The following is a 22,762-nucleotide window of genomic DNA, read 5'->3' on the forward strand; positions in this document are numbered from 1 at the left end:
GAAGTATCCATCCTCTTTTGTTTCCTGGTAAAGTTTGTGTGTGTGATTGGCATCTTTCTTCTTTAAATATCTGATAGAATTCCCTGGTAAATCATCCAGAGTTTTCTTTGCTTTTAATTTCAAATTCAACCTCATGTAGAAGTGTGAGATGATGGATACACAAGGGAATTTGGTGAGGCCTGGCTGAGCAGATTCTCCTTGGACTCTCTGTGCAAATTTCTTCCTCTTGGGTACAGGACAGAACCCTCTGAAACAGGGTCATATCAGACAGACAAAGCAGGTCAGAGAGTTGCTGCATGACCAAAAACAGAGAGGCTGGGGAAGATTGGCAGATTACTGGTAGGCTTCGTTTCTGCCTTTGGGGAAAGGAATTCTGGTTTCTATAACTACCCTGGGGAGAAACACACTAGTTCTTAAGGCTGCTTGATGGGATCCAGAGTGCAAGAGGACAGGCAGAGGCTGCTTCTGAGGCTCTTCTTCAGGGGCTATTTTTGAAACCCTATGCTAATTTCCTTTTCCTTCTTTCCTTCCTCCCTTCCTCCCTCCTTCCCTCCCTCCCTTTCTTCCTTTCTTCTTTCTGTGCCAGAGACTGAACCCAGGGTCTTGGGCATTCTAGGTAAGTGTTCTACCAATGAGCCACTCCCACAGCCTGGAAAAACATATTCTATATGATTCTAACCCCTTTAAATGTGTTGAGACTTATTTTATGGCCCAGAATGTGGTCTGTTTTGACCAATGTTCCAAGTGCATTAGGAAGTCATTATATTTTGCTCTTGATGAATGTAATGGTGTGCATGAGGTGAACTTGGTTGATGATGTGTTTCAGCCTTTGGTATCCTTACTGATTTTCTTTCCTGTGGCCAAGATCTCCTCTTGCTCCAGGCCTCCCTCTTGCTTCTCCTCACTTCTTTCTGAACCAGTGAGGCCCCAACCCCATTTTCTTATTGTGTTTCTGTCATTACTCTCCATTTTTTTTCACCTGGACACACTTTTTAATGCACCTGCAGGATGCCCCACTCTGCTCCTGCTCCAGCCAATGTGTCAGGGATGTGTCACTGTCCCCACCTCTGTTGGCTTCAACACTAAGGTCAAAACAGCTGCTTGCTCTGGCCACCTTGTGTCCTCCCTTCTCCATCAATATCCCTACCTCCTCACTTTCCCTACCCAACTCCATTGTCTCTGTGCAGTATATAGCTGCACCCCGCCCCTGCACTTCATGGGGACAGTAGAAGCAGCAGTCAGGGCCGGCACATCCATCTGCACCTTGGTCATAGTCACACATGGCCAGCACCAATCCGTGGCCAGCAGATGAACTCTTCAGGAGTGTATGCGTCCTGTGGCCTGGCACCCAGCAAGGATGGAATTGACTTGACTTGTCACAGTCTGAGCCTGAGAAGCAGCATCAACTCCTTGCTGCAACCCCTCCGGCTCTACACAGCTATCTTACTACTACAGTGGAAACATACAAATTTCAAGAAACCAGAACAGTTTTGCACAAAAACTCTCATTTTTTCCCAGGCAGTCAAAGGTTATTCAGAATAGTCTGTACAAATTTGTCATTTCACCCTTGACATGTCATCTTTCTCTTTCAGCCCCTGTCACTTACCACAAGGTGGCAGTTACTTTCATATGATCTTAAATTCCTGATATGGTAGAGTCCCAAGTTTTATTTTCACTGGTCTCTCAGGGCAGAATGGCATGAGGGTACACTGGTACAACCTCTTTGCACAGTTGATGTTAGACGTTGAACCTAATTCTGAGTCGTAATTTTCTCATGTGTAAACTGGGACTCATGCTCCTTCCTTCACAGCGATACCTGGAGGGTTAAATGAACTAACATCCAGGACAAAACCACATGGGGCCTCAGGCTGCTGTGCCCAAATGTAGACCAAAGGCACGAAGACCCAGGAATCAAATGGTAGATCCAGAAAACTGACACACACTAGAAAATAACATCTAAGGACAGGAAATCATGGGAAGATATATTCCACCATCCTTGAACACTATATTTATTAAACACTGAACATAAAAGTCAGCATTTTGTACACTCTCAGAAGAACTACAAGCAGAAACTCATATAGATATGTATACGCCAGCATTCACAGAGGCTTTGTTCACAACAGCCAAAAGGGGAGACAGCTCAAGTGTCCATGTGCTGGTGGTCAGGTAAGCAACATGGAGTCCATCCGCACAAGGAAATACTACTCAGCTTCAGAAGGAGGGGAGCTCTCACACCTGCTACAACATGAGTGGACTTTGAGGGCACTGCTGAGAGAAATAATCCAACCACAGAAAGATAAATACTGTGTGATTTCATTCATTTCTGTATTTTGTATCAGTACGCGTGTGTAGTACATAATGTTTGTATTCCTCATGGGTAGTTGGTACACGTACATGACACATTTTAATTCCTTTTTTCATTCCCCGTCCCTCCTCTCCTTTCCCCCTCCCTCCATTTCTTATTCTCCTTCCCCTCTCTCACATAAGAGAAACCATGCAATAGTTCAACTTGTTTTCTGATTTACTTCACTTAATATTATGGTCTCAAGGGGCATTCATTTCCCTACAAATGACTCAAGAGTATCTTTCTGTATGGCAGGGTAGCATTTCATTGCATGTAAATACTCCATTTTCTTTATCCAGCCATTTGTTGATGGGCGGATAGGCCATTTCTGACATTTAGCAGTTATGGGTATAGATGTATCACTGTAATATAATGTCTTTAACCCCATTCAGGAATATTCTGAATAGGGAAATAGCTGGGTCAAATGGAATTTCTCATTTCAGATTTTTGAGGGATCGCCACACTGATTTCCATAGTGGTAATAGAATACATTCTCAGTATAGAAGGGTTCCTTTTTCCCCACAGCCTCTCTAGCATGTTATTGATTCTTTATAATGGCCCTTCTTTCTGGGATAAGATGAAATCTCAGTGTTGATTTTATTTGAATTTCTCTAATGGCCAGTGATGTTGAGCATTTCTTCATGTATTTATTGGCAATTTGTACTTCTTCTGTGAAGTGTCTAATCATCTCAGTTGCCCATTTTTGATGGGTCTTTTACTTTTTTATGGGGGGGTCTAAATTTTTTTTTGAGTTCCATCTATATTTTAGATATAAATCCTCTGTCTGAGGAATTGCTGGTAATTTTTTCCCATTCTGTAGGTTTTCTCTTCACTCTATTGTTTGTTTCTTTTGCTGTGCAGATATGGATCCCATTTATTGATTCTCCAAACTATTTCCTGTGCAACCTGGGTTTTGCTCAAGAAGTCCTTGTCTATAACTTCAAGTGTTTTACCTATTTTGTCTTCTAGCAGGTTAAGTGTTTCTGTTTTAACATTTAGTTATTTGATCCATGTTGATTTTAGTTTAGTACTTGGTGATAGATATAGGTTTAGATTCAAACTTCTATAAGTGCATAGCCAGTTTTCCTAACACCATTTATTAAAGTGTATATTTTTAGCCCCCTTATCAAAGATCAAGTAGTTGAATGTACTTGGGGTTATTTCTTCATCCTCTATTCTGTTCCACTGATCTTCATGTCTGTTTCTGTACCTGTATCATGTTTTTTTTTTTCTTTTATCATGATAGCTTTATAATAGATCTTGAATTCCAGGATTATGATGCCTCTCTGTTTCCTGGATTGCTTCTGTTATTCTGGGTCACTTCTGGTTCATTTGAATTTTAAGATTGTTTTCTTTAATTCTGTGAAGAATGCCTTTGAAATTTTGATTGAGATTGTTAAATCTGTTATAGCAATTTTGGAAATATGGCCATTTTGACTGTACTGGTTCTACCTATCCAGGAACAGGTGATATTTTTCCATTTTCTGATGTCCTCTTCAATTTCCTTTCTTAGGGTACTATAGCTTTTTTTTTGTTTTGTTTTGTTTTTGTACCGGGAATCAAACTCCGGACCTTGCAATTGCAAAGTAAGAGGCAGAACCACTAAGCTAAATCGTGGCCCCTAGGGTACTATAGTTTTCATTGTAGAGAGGTCTTTTACTTTGTTAGGTTAATTTCTAAGTACTTAAGTTTTCTTGGTAGTATTATATTTTAATTTTAATTTTAATTTACTTTTACTTTTAATTATTATTATTTTTTGGGGGGGCACCAGGTATTGAACTTGGGTCCTTGTGCTTGCAAGGCAGGTGACAGAACCACTGAGATAAATCCCTGGCCCAATTTTAATTATTTTAAAAAATTTTTAGTGAATTGATTATAAGTGTACAGGAATCCTACTGATTTTTGTGTGTTGATTTTGTATCCTGCTATATTACTGAATTTGGCTATTAATTCCAAGACTTTTGATTTTTTTCCATCTTTTATGAATAGATAGGATCATGTCACTTGCAAACAATGATAATTTGACTTCTTTTTTAAAATAACACGTCCCTTTGATTTCCCTTTCTCGCTTAAATTCTCTTGCTAATGTTTTGAGTACTGTGTTGAACAGGAATGGTAATAGTGGACATCCTTGTCTTGTTCCTGATTTTAAAGAAAAACTTCCAGTTTTTTTCCCTTTTAGTGTGATATTAGCAGCAGGTTAGTCATAAATGACTTTTAACAGATTCAGATAAGGTCCTTCTATACCTGTTTTCTTTAGTGGTTTTATTAAGAAGAAAAAAGAAACCACAAATGTAGGAGATAAGATAAAGATAAGAGTAAAACTTGGAAGGGAAAAAGAGAAAAGGAAAGAAAGGAAACAAAAGAGGGAGAGAGAGAGAGAGAGAGAGAAAGAAAAAAGGGGGAGGCAAACTGCAAACTCCCCCAAAACCTGATAATACAAAAAAAAAAATAAGATTGAGTCAAAGAAAAAATTCTGTGTTATTGCATGAGTAGTTTCTTCCCAAGATCTGCAGTCTTGGGACCCACTAGTCATGATTTTCTATGGTTACCTTTGGGACTATGGGTCCTTGAGATGCCCTCCTTGCCCTAGAGGCCTGTGCACTGACCCTGCAGACTGTGGTTACTGTCCAAGCCAGCACACATCCTTGCTCCCCATGGCAGATGAGGAGCATAATTAATGGTTCTTGTCTGAATGTAGGCTCTAGGCTTTGTGTGGGCTGTTGGACTTATTGTCCTCAGCTGTGGGGTTTGGTTGCTCCCTTTTCTCCCCAGATTTTGTTCTTGTCCAGGATCAGGTGAGCTGATTAGTCTTTGCCTGTGCTGCTCCAGGCTGTGCTCCCCTGGGGATGGGTGCTGCTCCTGCTGCTGGGTCACTGTTTCACGTGGGGCTGGACACTGCCTGTGTGATTTCATTTATGCAAGGTAAGAAAGCAGAATGGGGCTGCCAGGGCCAGAGAGAGAATGAGTGTAAACCTTCCGTTTGGGAGGATAAACAGGTTCTGGAAATGGATGCATGGTGGTGATGGATAATACCATGAATGTACCTAATCCTACTGCACACTTATAAATGTTTAAGATGGTAAATCTTGGTATTTACACATGTGCAACTTGTTTCTCTGGTGTGAAAAACTGTAATTGTAAATAAGATCCTAATGGTATAATTGACAATGCGAAATAGGAAGAAAAGAGCTAATGGTACAGTGGAAGTGGGAAGGGTAGGGGAAAGGTAATAAGGGAAAAGAAAAAAATCTGAGAAACAAAAAAAAAAATGGAAATAAAGTTTTTGTAAATAGGGAGGGGTGGAGGGGGTGAAGAGAGGGCAGGGAAGTATTGGGAAAAAATGAGAACCAAGACCTGTCATGTAAAGGTACAAGATGCCAAATGATAAATGTAACTGTACTGTACACCCAAAAAGTACCAATAAACTCAATGAGAAAAAAAAGATGGTAAATTTTGTTATGTGCAATTAAAACAATAGTAGTTTACACTATTATATATAAGAGCCATTGTACTCTGTTTTCTGGAAAATTTCTATTCATATCTGTGGCTTATTTTCTATTGATTTATTCTTTCCTTCTTTTCTTCCTTCTTCTCTTTCTCCCTTCCCCTCCCCCCTTTCTAGGGATTAAACATAGGGCCTTTATGCAGAGCTACATCCTCACCCTTTTTTGACTTTTTCTAATTTTGAAAGAGGAACTTGGTACATTGCTAAGTTACCAAGACTCAAACTTCCACAGCCTCCCAGAGTGGTGGAATTATGGGTATGGCCCCCATGCCTGGCTTTACTCTTTTGTTTTTTTTCTTTAACTGTTTGTGTTGTGAGGCAGATGGCTCTGAGATCACTAATGACCAGGTAGAAAGGAAGGCATTACTCCTTGGAGAAGAGAAACTCATCTGAGGGGGTTTCACCGTAAAGAATGGTATCAGGAAGTCAGAGTTACACTGGAGAGGAGCCTGAGGCAGAGATGTGACTCTAAGTCCAGGCTCTCATTCCTGTAAATTAATTGCTGGATTGTCAGATCACTACCTTCAGTAACAGAAGGGAAGGTGCCTACAGCTCAGCCTCTGGGTCGGATACAAATACTGGGTGGGCAGTCCGGGAGTCAGTGGGTTTCCCATTCTGCTGACCTGAGAAACCCACTCACAAGGGGCCACAGCTGTGGAACAGGAATTAGTTTTCACACCTAAGGATATAAAACAAAACAACTGGGGCCTATGACTAAGAAGGCATGAGAATAGGGTTGGTATCTGATGGGGAAAAAAAACAACAACATGCTTTACCATACCATGTTAGGCATTATTCTAAGTGTTTTATGGGGATTCGCACAAAATTCTTACAACTCTATTAATTATCAGGGATTACTGAAATGAGCACAGATATTGGGTTCACAGAGGAAATATAGCCTCCTGCAAGAAATTGTTTGAAGAACTATTTAAATTACAAAATTTTAAATATCATAAAGAATTTACTTGTCAAAACAGGCTTTTGAAAGGAACGTTAATTCTAGTAGCACAGACTAAAAGCAGGAGATTTTAGCAGCTAGCTGGGAAAAGCTGAGTTTATCACGTCTGTGTGTGGATGGGCTGACATTGGGAGAAAGAGGTAGTGCCAGCTAGCTGGGAGAGATTTCATCTGTGGGTGGATGGACTGACGCTAGGAGAGAGATATCAGCAATTAACTGGGAGAGGAATTAGGCTTATACGGGTACTGAAGGGGCTAAGGAATCTGGGGTGAGGTGTTTATGATGCGGATGCCCAAGGAGGTCTGCTCAGGTGTGTAGATAATCACTGGACTTCTTGGCACCAGAGGGGCTGAGGCCATTTGCCCTATTTACTGAGAAGCTGTTGTTGTTTGCTAAAAGCAGCCTGTTTGTCTTGTCCTGTATGCTTGTGAAGGACTCGTTAAAGTCAGGCCTGATGTTAAAATCTCTGGAAAACATTAAAAACTTTTCTTTTCCTCATTAAAAAAAAAATCTACTCACACTTGATTAATTCCGTTAAAATGTAGGTCAGGTTGGATTTGAAGGTGCTGTCAGGTTTAGTCTTTTGAGTGAAAAGGCCCTGTCTGGCACAGCCATCTGCCTGTCGCCTGCAGTGTCACCTGCCCTCCGTCCTCTCAGTCTTCGTGATCGCACAGGGCAGGAAGCTTCCAGCCTACCTGTGGGACCCAGGGAATGGGTGTGTGATGCAGGGGGATAGGGCCAGAAAGACTCCAACAGTGGGTGCTGTGGATGGACCTTCAGTGTGTGTGCAACGCCTCCTTTCTACCTATTTCTGTTTTATTATCAATTTAGCCCAGCAATAAAAATAAAACTGGAGAAATGCATGGCAGTTTGGGAAGACACAAGAGTGGCAGAAGCCGAGATACCTGGCAGAATAGAATGTGAGGGAACGGCCCAGGTCCTTCTAATAAACAGCAGGCCCTCGGCTTGGTTGGGAAACCCCTAAGCCTTGCGCCCTGCAGAGGCCTGCGGAGCATCACCTGCAGCTAAAGCAGAGAGGAGGACTGCCTCCCGGGCACTGAACCTGTCTCATGCCCTCTTGCTTTGGTTTCCGGCATCCTCACCAGCCATCATGACCTGGCCAGATCCTCAAGCCGCATGCCCCCTGTGTAGCTCAGCCCTGCCTGCTGCTCTGAGCCCTACTGAGTACCCTGCCCTTGAGTCTGCTTAGGGTGAGCTCTGCGGTCCAGAGCTGCTGTAGGTCTGCACAGAAGGTTTCACCATTCCAGGGGCCTGTGGGGGAGCTGAGCTGCTCACCTGCCTGCCCTGGGTGCTCTGGAAAGAGCGGTACAAAGCCCAGTCCCAAAAGCTTCCCCATTTTTGACTCAAGATGCGTTCCACCTTGAAATTCATTGGAAGCTTGGAGGGTTTTTAAAAGAATAAGAACATGATGTTCTTTACAGCGAAGGTAGCTAACTCCTAAGGAAGGAGATGGAGAGCTAACTGGGCCAGCAAGCCCTTGCTCCTCAGTCACTGTGATCCTGCAGGCCTGGACGTAGAGAACAGAGGACAGGAAGTGGTGCAGCTGTCTGTCCTTGTGCTCGGTGAGGATACAGTCACAGGGATCAAGGGGACAGGACTGTAAAAGCCATTGTAGGTACCCTGGGTCCTGAGCGACTCCGAGGCTTTCAAGGAAAACCAGAGCAGCAGATCCTATAAAGCGATCTCTTCACAGAAAGAGTTCCAGGTTAGACAAAATGGCCCTGTAGTCCTATGTCCAAAAATGGCCCCAGCGTACAAGAAATGAGTCATTTCAGAGAAAGTAAAACCTATCCCAGCCAGCAAAAGTAAAATTTAGGGAAAAAGTAAAACTTACCCCACCCACCTTTCCCGCCAAAGAAGCTTTCCCACCAATTATCTTTTTCCGCTAAAGTTTAAACCCGACAATAAAATTAAACCCCATCAACACCTACAGCCAATCACCAAACCCCACAATGCTCTCCCAGTCCTTATGAAATTTACCCAACCACCTCCTAGCTGCTGCTCTCGCCATTGTTCAAGAAAACCCACCAGCTTCATCACCCTGTAAAATCTCTGCCTCTGGTGTTCCTGTTTCATCTCATTTTCCTCTCACTTGTCAGTTTTGTAATTGCTTAGTATGTGTCCGTTACTGTTATTATTTGTTAATTTGGGAGAGCTGCTGGTTTGCTAACAGTTAAATATTAATACAGTGAATGGTCTATATAGCAGTAACAAATCCTATTTGCTTCAAGTGAGTTATTTTAATGAAGGCTCAAAATGAATAAAAAATCAGAGTTGAACCAAGTCATACATACAGCATAAACCTCACTTGCCACAAGGAAAATTTTCCCTTTTAAATTAGTAATGTCTGAAAGCATATGAAAAATAATAAATTTTGTATATGTTAAAACTCATTGCAAGTGACTTGTTTCTTCTTTTCAAAGATAAAACAAAAGAATTAGCTAAGATTATATGACATGTAATAATTTGGCTGATTGTTCTAGTTTTAGTTTAAAGAAAAAATAATTTGTAAATTTACCTCTCTATTTACAATTACTTAATTTCAAGTTTTCTTGGGTAAAATGATAATAAAGAAAAAGCACTGATCTCATTGTGTGAGAGTTTTACAGGTAGCTGTCATGTATGAGCTTTTCTTTGACAGACTCCATGATAAAAACAAAAAAAAAGGTGAAGGGACTGCTGTCGCATCTCCTCAAAGTTCCCATGTCAGCACTTCCACTGTCCTATGAAAGTCCCAAAGTAAGTGACCCCCAAAATGAAAAATCAAGCTTAGTCTCTGGCAGTAAGACGTGCTAGTGAATGAACCATGTCTGCCTAATGCTGCCTGCTTCCAACTCTGGAGCGTACATTTGTTCAGCTTGAAGAGTGACCTGCTGTGGGGGCAGCATGTGTGACACGCTTCTTCGATGTATCTTAATCACCTGCCTCTACCTTTGTCCTAATTTTAGAAGCCTGGCAGAGAAACTGAACTAGAAAATGATCTGTAGTCATTACAGTCTTATTCTGCGGAGAATAGAGATTGTCTATTAGTGCGATGATAACAACCAACTAATAAAATTTAGAGACTAGACTCTTTATCATGACTGGGGTTCACCAGGAAATGATTTATTGGGACAGTTCTGTCAAAAAATGAACTTTTAAAATTTGACCTAATTATAATGAAGGATGCAATTTGTTGGAAAGAGACCATCTCTAGACTTGTATATACTTGCAATAATAAAGGCTTTACTAATGATTTTCTGATCTTTGTATTTATTTTTACACCTCATCACTGCACTTCATCATGTGAAGATTTAAATATTAGATAGAAACTAACTAATAAGATCTGAATATAATTAAGATCTGTCATAAGACTATTTCAAATGGAATTCTCTATTAATGCTACTATTTTAAAAGGTTACTATAAAATGGTTTGGTTGGTTTTTGTGAAATGCTCCTTAAACTCAGAAGACATCTCCTCTATGATGTATAACACATGTGTTATTTTCTCAGTAGCTCTATTTTTTTAAAGAATTAATCACATGCTTTTCTCTACAATTATACCTAACCTGAGCGCATCTTTCATAACAGATGGTCAGCTCTGATTCCTATTTACTTATATTAGGTAAACATCAGGCAATGATAGAAAGAAAGCAAAATTAATTCTTTCAAAGTGTCAGTGACTTAGAAATATCCTTCCCTATGGGACTAAAACTCTTAGAAGTATTTACTTTTATTCACATCCACAAAGATTTAGTGTTTAATAAGAGTACTTAACTATGACCTTGAGGTTTTATGTTAAGTAGCATAAGAAAACATGGAATTAGTCTGATATATAAATTAGTATATTTAAAACTAAGGTCCAGAACTGAGGATTATATTGTGTCTTTTTCAAGGTCAAGTTGTCCACTTCATTTAGAGACCCACAAAACTTAAGAATCCCAAACTTTGGTATAACTGACTCTGCTCATACAAGTGGTCACACAGCATTTTTCTGCATACTTTTTGGCCTGTAAAGGTGCTAATTAAGCTATGCCTTGTAATGTGGATTCAAACTCCTGGAGCTTTGAGTCCCTACTCAAAATTTCTTAATCAGGCCATTTTAAAGAAAAATGATTATGGCGAATTAGCGAAAATGGATCAGGATTTAGAAATATGTCACCTTTTATAAAACAATTTGGTATTTTAAAAATCATCTTCCAACATATAAAGACTTTTCTTATGTTACAGTGTCAGTTGATTTTTAAGGAGGAAATCTGTGCAAACATTAAGAAATCCATGCTGGCTACAGGAGAAAGTGCCAGCTGAGAACTTTCCTGAAAGACCATGTATTCTACTGCCTACCTGTGGGCTTTCCTCAGCCTTACATGGAGGTATCATCTACCCACTCCAGTCTTTACACACTGTTGGGTTGTTTTTGTTTTTGTTTTTTTTTTTTTTGTGGTACCAAGGATTGAACTTAGGACCTTGTGCTTGCGAAGCAGGTGGCAGAAACACTGAGCTAAATCCCCGGCACTACGCACTGTTGGTTTGAGTCATTATGATCTTGCTTCACACTGACAAGGGTCAACACACAGCTATTTCAGCTTCCACAGCTCCACCAGCTCCTGCAGCGAGTATTGTGGGGAGGACAGCATTCCTGTCTCACAGGTCTCACACAGCCACAGGCTGTTCTGGTGACCCCTTGGGTCCCATGGCTACTATCCCAATGCCCATGCTTACATCTTCACCTCAATAGGCCTTTAATCTCCCTTTTGCTTGCCAGCCAGCTGACTATGTCCCTGGAAATCATATAGCCCGACCTGCATGAAAACCCAAGGTAGGCTGGGCTGGGGTATTCCAACTCTTGCTACTTGCCAGTTCAGTCCACCGCCAAATTCAGTCTGAAATTTCCCTCCAAAAGTTAGAGCCATCCAGATTCTTCTGAGAAATTCTATTAAATATAGCTTCTAAGTCTATTTAGCAGTGATCATCTGTCTTAGGCAATGAATTGAAACTGGTTGTTTCCACCGGTCCATCTGTAGATCCATCTATAGAAGTTCAGTAATTTCGTGGGAACATTTCAGTAAGTACCAACAACATTCACAAAGACAATGTCACTGTAGACCCTGCTTTACTCCTTCAATAGGGCGTCTTCCTCATGGAGATTCCTCATATGATCCATAAATCGCTGAAGGTTATGTAAGAGAGCACTGCCTTCCTGAATAGTGTAAACAAAACCACCTGCAACTCCCCCCACACCTTCCATGAATTCACGAGGCGGCGCACTCTTCCCAGCTGTGGTGACTCTAAACTCCCCCTCCATCGTCAACTGTTACTTTGTGATGATTTCGTGACAGGAGGACCAGGTAGGTCTTGGCCCTCGCACAGTATTGTACTTTTAAAGCTCTCCGGTTCACCTGAACACTGCAGCTCAGCAGACTACCGCAAGCAGTGAAGAGGGCCTCCTCCTGTTCTGCGAGATAAGGCTTCACTGTGATGTTCCTCTGGAAACCCACCTCGCTGGTGTCCTAGAATACCCTGAGACTGGTAATAATGATTGGCTAGAGAACTTGGAAGCTCACACTAACAGCTCAGTCCTCAGAGAACTCTGTAGCATCTTCACAAAGACCGAATGCCTCAATTTCCTGATTCAAAACAGGACTTGTGGTGTTGAGTAGCCCGCAGGAGTGAAGAGGTCCCTGTCTCCCACAGGCACTTCACAGCCATGAGCATCTATTATGAAATTCACACGCATGCATTGACTTAATGCTGGATGCTCTGGTAAGTGCTTCAGCCACGTGTTTCTTTTCACATTTTGAAGTTTGGGGTTATTTTGAGCTGACAACACACCAACCACCACATCAAAGGGACTAGATTTCTCCTGAGGAAGTAAGGTAGATTTCCCCAGAGGTGCCAGCTGGCGCCGGAGAGCACAGCTGTAGCAAGAGGTGCAGTGCAGCACGCCAAACATCACGGTGCCCCAAACAGTGGGACCAGCCCATTTTTGCATTGGCCACCCAGCCGGCTCCCAGAGCCCTGGGCTGGCCCGTGTCCAGGAGGAGAACGAGGGGGCCCAATAGAACTGACCGCAGGCAGTGATGGCTCCACAGCCCAAGGAATAAAGATTTATTTATTTATATTTGTTTGTTTGTTTGTACTATTGGTGACTGAACCCAGGCCTTCACACTGAATTACATTCTGAGCTTTCCTTACTTTTACATTTGAGACAGGATCTAAGTCACTATTTTGCCCAGAACAGGCTCAAATTTGTGATCCTCCTGCTTCAGCCTCCCAGGGTGCTGGGATTATATAGGTGTGCTATCATGCTCGATTAGCAATAAAAGTTGACTTTGGCTCACACGTATGAGTCTGGACGTCTAAGAACATAGTACCCACATCTGTTCAGCTTCTAGAGATCCCTCAAGGAATGATGGGAAGCAGAGTGGCAGCTGGGAGCTTGAGGGTGAGCCATAGCAGGAGGCGGCCTAACAACAGACAGTAGCCCTGAGACAGTGAGAGTCAACTCCCACAAGAACAGCATTAAACCCACTTAAGCGCCACATCAGCTCAGACAACAGCCATGGTGACGGCCAAATTTCAACATGGGTTTTGCTGGGACCAGCCTGGTTTACACCCTGGTACTAAGTGAAGTGGCTTTTGTTGGGAGCAATTCTACATGATTTGGGGGAAAAAATCATTTCACAATTAAATCATGCCCAGGGCCTAGTGTTCCTGCCTACAGGCCAGCTACGGCATGTTGAGATAGAATTCCATTTTTGCTCCAGTCACAGCTAGAACTCAGTGATTCAGTGATGCTGTGATGCTCCAGGACATGATTACACTGGCTGGGGCGAAACAAAATCTTCATCTGCATGGTTCCTCAGTGTTCTAGGGTTTTTCCATTGCCACTGCCTCTGCTGCCCTTTCCACCACCTTTTATATTTGTTACTCTCCCAAGGAACTGAACTCTCTGCCCTATGTCATCTGTTTTCTCCAGAAGTACTGAAAAAGGGTATGGCAAACTTGGTGGGGGGCTGACCATGGCATTTTCAGTTTATGTTGCTAAGGCTGTAAGGACCTGAGCCAGAAATGACTGGGGTTTGTGATCAGACATCCTTGCAAGCAGAAAATCAGACATCACGCTTGAAGAAACAGCTCCTTACCCTGGTAGTTATTGGCGGTGTGTCAAAAGGTTGCTGCTAGTGTGTGGGATGGATTTGCTCAGCTCCTGCTGGATGCTGGCCGCTTCACTTCCCTTGCCTACCATTGTCCACTTTCTCTGAAACCAGGACTGAGCGGATCCTGGTGAGTCTTCTCAGTCTCCAGACTCAGTGTGTCTAGATGGTGACCAGCAGGCTGCAGGCCCCTAGCTGCAGAGCCCACTGTACCTGGCAGCCTCCCTCCTGGCCACAGTGTGCCACCGCTCATGTCCACACCCCTCAAGTGCTTCCCAACATCTGAGACCTGCAATCCTGGATCATTTTTTCTTTTTCTTTTTTTGTACATGGGATCAAACTCGAGTCCTCATGCTTATGAAGCAGGCCGTGGAGCCACTGAGCTATATCTCTGGCCCTTTCCTGGATCTTTTAAATAGGCTGACAAGAAAAATTAAAAAAAAAAACACCAACAACAAAACTTCATTAGTTACCTTCTTTGCCAAGGCAACAAGGCCAAGTGTAATGGTTGTAGTTGTGTTATAATCAATGGTTTCCAGCTTCCATGGAGAGGGTCTATTGCTGGTGGAAGTCTCGGGATAGCAGAGCCTCTCAGGGATGGTCTCTTGTAGGGCTGCTTGGGGCCCAGGCCTAGATGCAAACACCAATATGACCTCATTTAACCAGGGGCTGATTAGATCAATGTGACCTTATTTAACTCACCTCTCCCAGTACAGTTACATTCCGAGGCCCTGGCTAGGACTTCAACATAAGAGTGAGGGACGCATGCAGTCCATAGCAGAGATGGCTGATTTCAGGGTAGACATCCCTAGATTTAAACAGCACATTTGTTACTGAAATAGGGAACAGCAGCTTTTTTAGTTTCTTATTATCCCGTTCAATGAATTGGTGAGGAAATTGGTGAATGTGAAAGATTATTTTTATTTTAGGGTAGAAATAAAAAGAAAAGGAAAAGAAGCACAAAAGAAGGGCTCAAGGAGGAAAGGGTGCTTTGAAGGAAAAAGAGAAGATACATCTTGCAAGCAGAACAGACCACTGAAAGAGCAAGAGGGCAGTGATGCAGTGTCAGTTGCTGCTGTCTTTTCATATCTCCTTTGATAGCTAATCTATGTGGTCCCACTTGATCTCCTGATAGGAGAATGGTACTGGGGTGAAGAGCTAGGCTTGATCTCATGGCAGGCTCTGCGGTTGCTGCTTTTTATCCGCGGTTAACAAGTCTTTAACTGGCAGGTCACTCCCAATTGCTCCAGCCACTTTGACATGCTCTAGCCTCCTACTTCACTGTAACTTCCCACAAAAAGCAAAAAATGATAAAAACTCCAGGAATGACTGAGTGAGACTTCTGGTCCTTCTGGGAATGGTAGAGGTCGGCTGCATTCTTGTTAGCGAGGGTCCTCTCAGTAGCCTGTGCGTGAACCCCTTTGCTCAGGGAGCCTGGACTGAGCTGATGCCACTCCCACTAGCATGGCTAGACCAAAGCTTCTTTAGCCCAGATGAGAAAAATCCCCACCCTGAGCTGACTACCCCAGTGTGGAGAAAGCTCTAGAATGGACTAGTTCATAAGTCATTTGGCAGCCAAGTGGGCTTGTAGAGTAGCAGAACATCCTTCTAGTATCTGTAGGCACAGAAGACCAGCACTTCTGGAGAAGCTTTCTTTAGATGATGAGAGATGACTGTGGAGAGCAGAGGACTCAAGAGTGCTCTGTGGTGGCCAGCATGGGCACACTGGTGGCCAAAGACCATCTGGAACATTGCCGGGAGTATGGCCAGGCTCAGACCCTATCCATATACTGGCAGGTGTACCTGGTGGATCATTATAGCTGAACACGTGTGAGCTAAATTGACACCCAGCTGGCAAGTAGACCAGTTCAACCAGCTCTCCCAGACTCTCTGATCCCTGACCCTCTCAGAAGGGTTGCCACCTTCCCTGTGCTTAACACGCCCTTCTCTTTATGGTCTGGCCTTTGTGTACACATCTCTACTTTGCCTAGTTTTGAATTTTCATGATATGCAATCAAGCCATATATATTTTCCCACCACCTGATTGTTCGCTTAGCTTTTGTTCACTTGGCTTTAGTGACTCTTCTACCCTGAAGCCGGCTGCTTGTTTTCAACTTACTGGGCACAGTTCTACAAACTTCCAGGACTTACATGTGCTCTATAGGTGATGGGAAAGCATACAGTTTCCTGTTTTGTGGGTAAAGTTGCTACTCTCTATTCCTGACACACCTGTGTAGTAGTTTTCTAGGATATTTACCTGGGTGTAGAGTAAGATAATCCTTGGGACATGTGACATTAATACTTCTATCAAGACAAATACTCTGTTAATCTGGTTTACATGTAATCACATCTCCTGTATCTTAGTTTTGCGCACTGCTAATGGGACTGAACACTTTTGTATGTGTACTGGTGCTTGTGTTTCTGGAAAATGCCCAGTTTTTTCCCCCATGTTCCCCCAGGTTCCTTTTTTGTTATTAATTTGTAGCAGCTCTTAAAATGCATTTCAGATATTATTCCTTTGTCATTTTCAGGTGATAAAAGTCAACCTTTTTTCACCAAGCTCATTTTTTTTGGGGGGGTACTGGGGATTGAACTCGGGTCCTTGCACTTGCAAAGCAGCCGCTAAATCCCCGGCCCCCTTTCTCTCTCTCTCTCTCTCTCTCTCTCTCTCTAAAGACTCACACACCACACCTTTTTTTTTTCTTTTTTTTGCTACTGGGGATCAAATTCAGGACCTTGTACTTGTGAAGTAAGAGGCGGAACCACTGAGCTAAATCCCCAGGCCCCACCAAGCACATTTGGTGAAGACACATTTGGTGTTTGGATTTTATGTGTGTGGGGCTACGTCACTGCTGTGCCACATCTTATCCCAGCACTAGGCAGCCCATCCAAGCCTGCTTTTTGACCCCCAAGGGTTCCCCCAGGAGTCTCTGAGCTCTAAAGCCTACCCACTTTCCTCTCTCTGCTGTCTACTGAGCCTGCCTCTCCCACCAGCCTTCCTGTGACAATCATATTCTTGGTCCTGTGGTGTTGTGGGCGAGAATAGACCCTGAGATCTCACCTCCCAGCAAATCCCACTGCAGGGAGAGTTATGGTGTGAGCCATGGGGTCACCTATAGTTACCTTCTTTATTTGCAGTCCTGACATCGTCCCTTGGTATGGAGGTGGTGCTGGTGCAGGGGAAGGCTCCTAGCATGGGCTGATGGGCTGATGGGCTGGTGGGCTGGTGGGCTGAAACCCCTGAAGTGCTGGTATTTGAGGTTCATAGGAAACTCAATTCAATTCAGGAGAATCTCAAGTGTAGAGAAGCCAGCACTGCACCCCACTGGAGTCAAGCTGGGAAGGGAAGAGAGTGACACTGAACAAGAAGATGTGTGTGTCAGGTATCAGCCACTGGAACAAAGGACCCTCCATGTCTGCTAACTGGAGGCTAAGAGAGAGGCCATGAGGACAGAAGAACATCACCAGCCATCCCAGGTGATGGTTCCCTCAAGCCCTGCCTACAGCTGTTTGTAGATTAAAAATGCCCTTTGCCTTGTGTCTCTTGCTCCTCTTCCTCCCAGCCCTGGAGATGTATTTTTAGTCATTCTTCATTGTCTTTTTCATGGACTTGAGAGGGCATGAGCTAGTGGCAAATAGTCCAGGCTACAATTCCAACAATGACTCCTAGATTAGCAAAGTGTTAGACATAAAGAGGAAAGTGAGCATCTGGAGAGGAGGCACAGGATGGTCTACAAAACCAGAGCTGGAAAATGTGAATGAAAGCTTGCACACCGCACACTCCTCTCAGCCCCAGGCAGCTCACTGAGTCATCCTCCATGTAGCTCAGCAGGGAGCGAAATCAATTGCACATCATTCTGTAGCACAGAGTATGAGGTACACCTGCTTTATAGTGGTGACCTGCTTAACGTTTACTCAGACAGAGGCTCTCATGAGCACATGGAAGAGGACTCTGGGACCACTCAGGTGGTAATGCTAGCCCCTTCCAACCTGGCCTCAAAGCAAATTCCCCTCTACCTCCTTCTTGAGTTGCTTCTTCTCTCTTCTTTCCTTCACTCTCCTCTTCTCTCTCCCTCCCTCCCTCCCTCTCTCTCTCTCACTCTCTCTCTCTCTATATCTCTCTCTCTCTCTCCTTATTCATCTCTCCCCCTTTATCCTTCCTTTATTTACTTCCTTTTTCTTCTTGGAGGGAAAAAAGATTGGTCAGATTTGGCCACGGGAAATTTTCAGACACCTATGCACTGAATTGTGATGTGATATGTGTCTCTTGTCATATTATCTTGCCAAACTTTATAAGGGTGGCACTAGTTTTGTTATTTCTAAAACCTTTTCCTATGATTATATACACTGAAGACAATTCAGGAATGTAGTTTATTTTCCAAATGTCATACTAATATTGGGAAAATAGAGAAGGGAGGCTGAGGGACAGGTTCCTGGAGATCTGTCACTGTTAACACCTTTGTACCTCTTGAATCTGGAAGCAGGTACCCATTCAGTGGTCAGGATTTTCTATACAGCCCAGGCTTGTGATGCCTAATGAGTTTGGTCCTGTCTCCCACATGTGGGTCTGAATGTCTGCTGGTCAGGGAAGTAGGCTGCAGACCCCAGGCCAACTCAGGTCCGCCATAGTTCATCTAGAGCCCAGGCTGACAGCAGCAGTCTGGGGTACACTAGCACACTGAAGACCATCACCTTTCATGCTGATGGCCAAAGCTAGCCCAGCAGAGGGGTATGTTCCCCAGTTACCCAGTGGAGAGCAGGAGTCAAGACACTGGTGGATCAGAATACCAGATGTGATAAAAATAAAGAGCATTAAAGTCAATGAAAAGTTAAAAGGAGTGAACCACCTTCAGCATTAATAAAAAATAATAGAAGCTGATATTTTGGGAGTGTTGCCATGAAGTGGCCACATGTTTGTGACCTTCTTTATGAGAGCCTAGTCCATGAACTCTTGGTCCCATAGAGCTTCTGTGCTGTTTTGGAGCAAATGAATCTGATGTTTCATGGAATTTAGGGTACAACAGAAGTATCAGTAATTTATGCACAGAGGTAAGAAAAAAAATCTGCTCACTTGTCATTTTAACTTCCCTGTGGTGTGATAGTTTAATTCATTGCTTTCACATTTGCAACCGGGACATAACTAAAACCAATTCATGAAATTTCTCTGTTGATGAGGTATTTCCCAGCATGGATAAGCAATCACATGGTTTTTAACTTAATTCTATGTAAAGCAATAGAATAGTGTGTTTTACAGAAAAAGAAAGCTTGCACAGCCTGGATGTGACTCAGCCAGACCCACATGTGACTTAGTGCCCAGTGACAACACACACGAGATGTACACAGCTAAACCCTCCCCTGTGCATCCTTTCAATAGCACCTTTTTTTAGGCCTCAGGGGATGCTCAGCTTTCTCTTTCCTCATTCATGACACTCTGCTCAGGCCAGCTGGAAAGCTCAGAATCTCAGTAACACAATCACTAACTGATCCTCCACTGGTCCTCTGTGAGAGGGAGCCACCAGCTTCAGCTGAGTCCTTCACTCTCTGCCCCCACCTGTTCCCCTCTTCACCTCTTCAGGAGAGGATGCACCACACCGAAGATATGGGGAGCTTCCACAGGCAGTGCTAACTGTGAGGAGCCAGCCCGGCCAGCATTTGGTTGCAAACCTGACCCTTGGAGCAGTAGCGTGTGTGTATGTCCTAGAGTTGTGATCGAGCCCAAGGTCTCTGTGCAGAGTGAGTTCAAGTTTACATGATGATAACATTTTGTCTGAGGGGAGATCAGCACGTGCTGTGGAGAAGGAGATAGAGCCCTCCTATGTTCCTGTGAGACACAGATGCCTGCCAGCTCCTACCAATAGATCCCCAGGACCATTTAACCAAGAGGCGCTCGTCAAACGCTTTAGTATTAATGGCTTGGAGAAGCTCATGAAAGCCGGTTATGTGGACTACTGTCTTTCAAATTTAGTTTATTTTTGTGCACAATTTTACTGAAATTCAAACCTGATTTATTTGTAGAGTTATGGACATCAGTCCTGTAACTTTTTATGCTCTGTAACCTGAAGCCCTGATTCAGATTTCTTGCATGCTGTCTGAAAAATTTGAAGTCAGCAAATTTTGCTTTCTCCTCTGACCTCTGGTCACAGCAACCAGACATCTGCCTAAGGGATAACCTCCCTCACGGGGCTCCTCTAATGGTGCCTCCTGGGAAGGCACTGAGATGAACACAGGCCACACAACAATGCACAGGGTCCGACAGGTAGCTGGAGTTTGTCACTTCATGGCTGGAGGCAGTGAAGAGACTCGGGAGTATCTACAGGTGCTGCTGTTGGTGCCACTTCTAAGCTCTGGCCATACTCACTGCCCACTTAGAGAGAGGGTCATGTCCTCCGGCAGACCTCTGGCCCAGGAGAGGGGTTCCAGCCCAGGCATAGGTTCTGCCTCTCACCTGCCTGCGTTCTCCCACCTCCCTTCACACTCAGTGGTGAGTGAGGCACTTCAGACCCTGGTCTTCCCATGCAACCATGCCTTCCCTTTCTGGTCTCTCCCCAACGGGCTCACCAAATTGCCCAGTGGCGAGAGCCGCCTCTAACTGTAACATAAGACACCAATTTTTCCATAAAAGACTCTAAGGCAATGAAAATAATTACCTAGTAGGATAATAAACCCCATCTGGGCAGAATGGTGGCTGAGGAGCTATAATTGGTATCATTATATTCTTATTACAACCAGCTTCCCTCAGCGCACATAAAACCAAGCAGAATGTCTGCGTGACAGACTCTCTCTCTCCCTAGCATTCAGCTTCCTGTGCACATCTTTGAAACAAGATGAGCCCGGTCCTGTGAAGCTGGCATGAAAAGGATCCCATGATGTGGATGAGGGTGGGACCGTCTGTATGCTCCCTGGTGTGCTGAGCATCTGCACCCAGCAAGAGCTGCTCGAGAAAAGGTGTATGAGACAAGAAAGGAATTAACTGCCTGCCATCCTTGTTCACAGGGACACCCTGGTCCACGCCCATCCTTGTGACCTCATTACAAACACTGAATCCAAATCCCTGGGTACCTCCTTTGGAGTAAAATCATATGTTTATGTAGCACTTTGTAGTTTTTAAATTCCTTGGCATTTAAACATGTTTCTTTTGCACAAACATTTGCACGTGGTAACAGATGTGTGTGTATTCACAAAAGCAAGGACACTGCAGGACATTGTGCTGGTTTTAGGCAAAATCACCTTGGTTAAAGGACACAAGCACCAGTCCTAGATGAGGTCCGACATACAGAGGATTGGCTTTTGTTTGACCCTTACAACCAGCTTTCCACATCCTTTGCTCAAGGGTGTCAGGAACCCTCAGAGTAAAGCACAAGGGGTTAGTAACAATCCAGGGTGGGCTCCATAGAACCTAACTGGGACTCGAGCCCTGAACCATCATCTTTCTGGGGTCTGAGGCATCTTCCTGGGGTGTGTGTTCTGTCAATGTGAGAGTGCATGTGTCTGCTTTCTATGGAGAGGAGGCGGAGCTTTCCTTGTCATGCAGACCAGGTGCATGAGCCCCTCTGTGTTCCATCTGAGGTAATGATTTCGCTCGGCAAGGACACCACACTCCATAAGTCCCCAGGCTTCAAAGGTACATGGCAAAGCCATCACCTCCCTGTGCTCTGAGGGAGGTGGTCAGCCGGTGTCCTAACCCCTGTCTGAAGCCCCCCTGGCCCCTGGGTTCCCTGGTTTGCTAGACAGATTCCCAGAACTCAGTAAGCTGTTGTTCTCAGGGCTGCAGTTCACAGCAAAGGAACACAGGTGAAACTCAGCAAAGGGAAGAGCCACAGCACAGAGTCCTGGAGAGGCCACCATGAGCTGCCATGTTTCCTCCCCCTGCAGAGGCAGGGGGAGCATTGAATCCTCAGGGTGACAATTTTGACAATGTGTGAATGGCACTGCCAGCAAGGAAAGCCACCTGAGCTTTGATATCCAGGGCTTTCCTTGGGGTCTCTCAAGTAGGCATGGAACACTAGTTGGGCTCAGTCATCCCAGAGGTCAGATGACATAGGGTGGCCCATGGCTCCACTAAGTCACTGCTAGGTATAAAGATGCTCTCACCACTGAGCTCCAGGTCTCCTCTCAGGAGAGAGGGCCAGGCCTGTCCCTGGGAGCCTCAGGACCTAGCTGACTTCACCTGTCCTCAGGACAGTGCTTGCATTGGAGACCTGTTGCCTTCAGATCTTCTCAGGTGGTGCTTTACAGAGGTTACCACCTCCCAGTGGTTGCTCTGTGTCCCTTAATGCTGGGCCTTGATGCCCAGGCCCTGCCCAGGCTACACTCAGGTAGGACCATCCCACTGAGGAGGTGACACAGGCCTGGAACAGACAGATGTGAAGTGAGAGACAGCCGATCATAGTGGTGCATGCTTATAATCCCAGGACTTGGGAGGCTGAGGCAGGTGGACTGCCAAGAGTTTAAAGCCAGCCTGAACTATATAGTGAGACCCTGTCTCAAAAAAAAAATGCATTGTTTTTGCAATTATCCACCTTCTAATTTAGTTTGCAGGCCTCCCAGGAGAATGGCTGCAAATTCTAGAGCTTCCATGTAGGTTGGGTGAGACACAGACTAGGGAACTGACATCTCACATGTAACAGCAGAAGCAGTTGAGTCTGAAGACCCCAGAGAGAAGAGGCATGATCTGCAGGGCCAGAGAGAAGAGGGGCACATCCTGGACTGTACCCCAGGAAGGATGTGGATGTTAGGTAGGGACCCAAGGGCTTAGGCTATGCTGGGGTGCAGAGCCCCAGGAAACTTACCTTCAA

The 22,762-nt window shown here is 44.2% G+C and overlaps 1 pseudogene; it reads right to left on the reverse strand.

Annotated features, from left to right (window-relative positions):
- Positions 1-11,348: 11,348 nt before the first annotated feature.
- Positions 11,349-12,763, reverse strand: LOC104873133 (annotated as a pseudogene).
- Between the last annotated feature and the right edge of the window lie 9,999 nt (positions 12,764-22,762).

The sequence above is a fragment of the Fukomys damarensis genome, unplaced genomic scaffold (assembly GCF_012274545.1).
Source record: "Fukomys damarensis isolate Sample0158 unplaced genomic scaffold, DMR_v1.0_HiC HiC_scaffold_14, whole genome shotgun sequence".
NCBI classification, from domain to species: domain Eukaryota; kingdom Metazoa; phylum Chordata; class Mammalia; order Rodentia; family Bathyergidae; genus Fukomys; species Fukomys damarensis.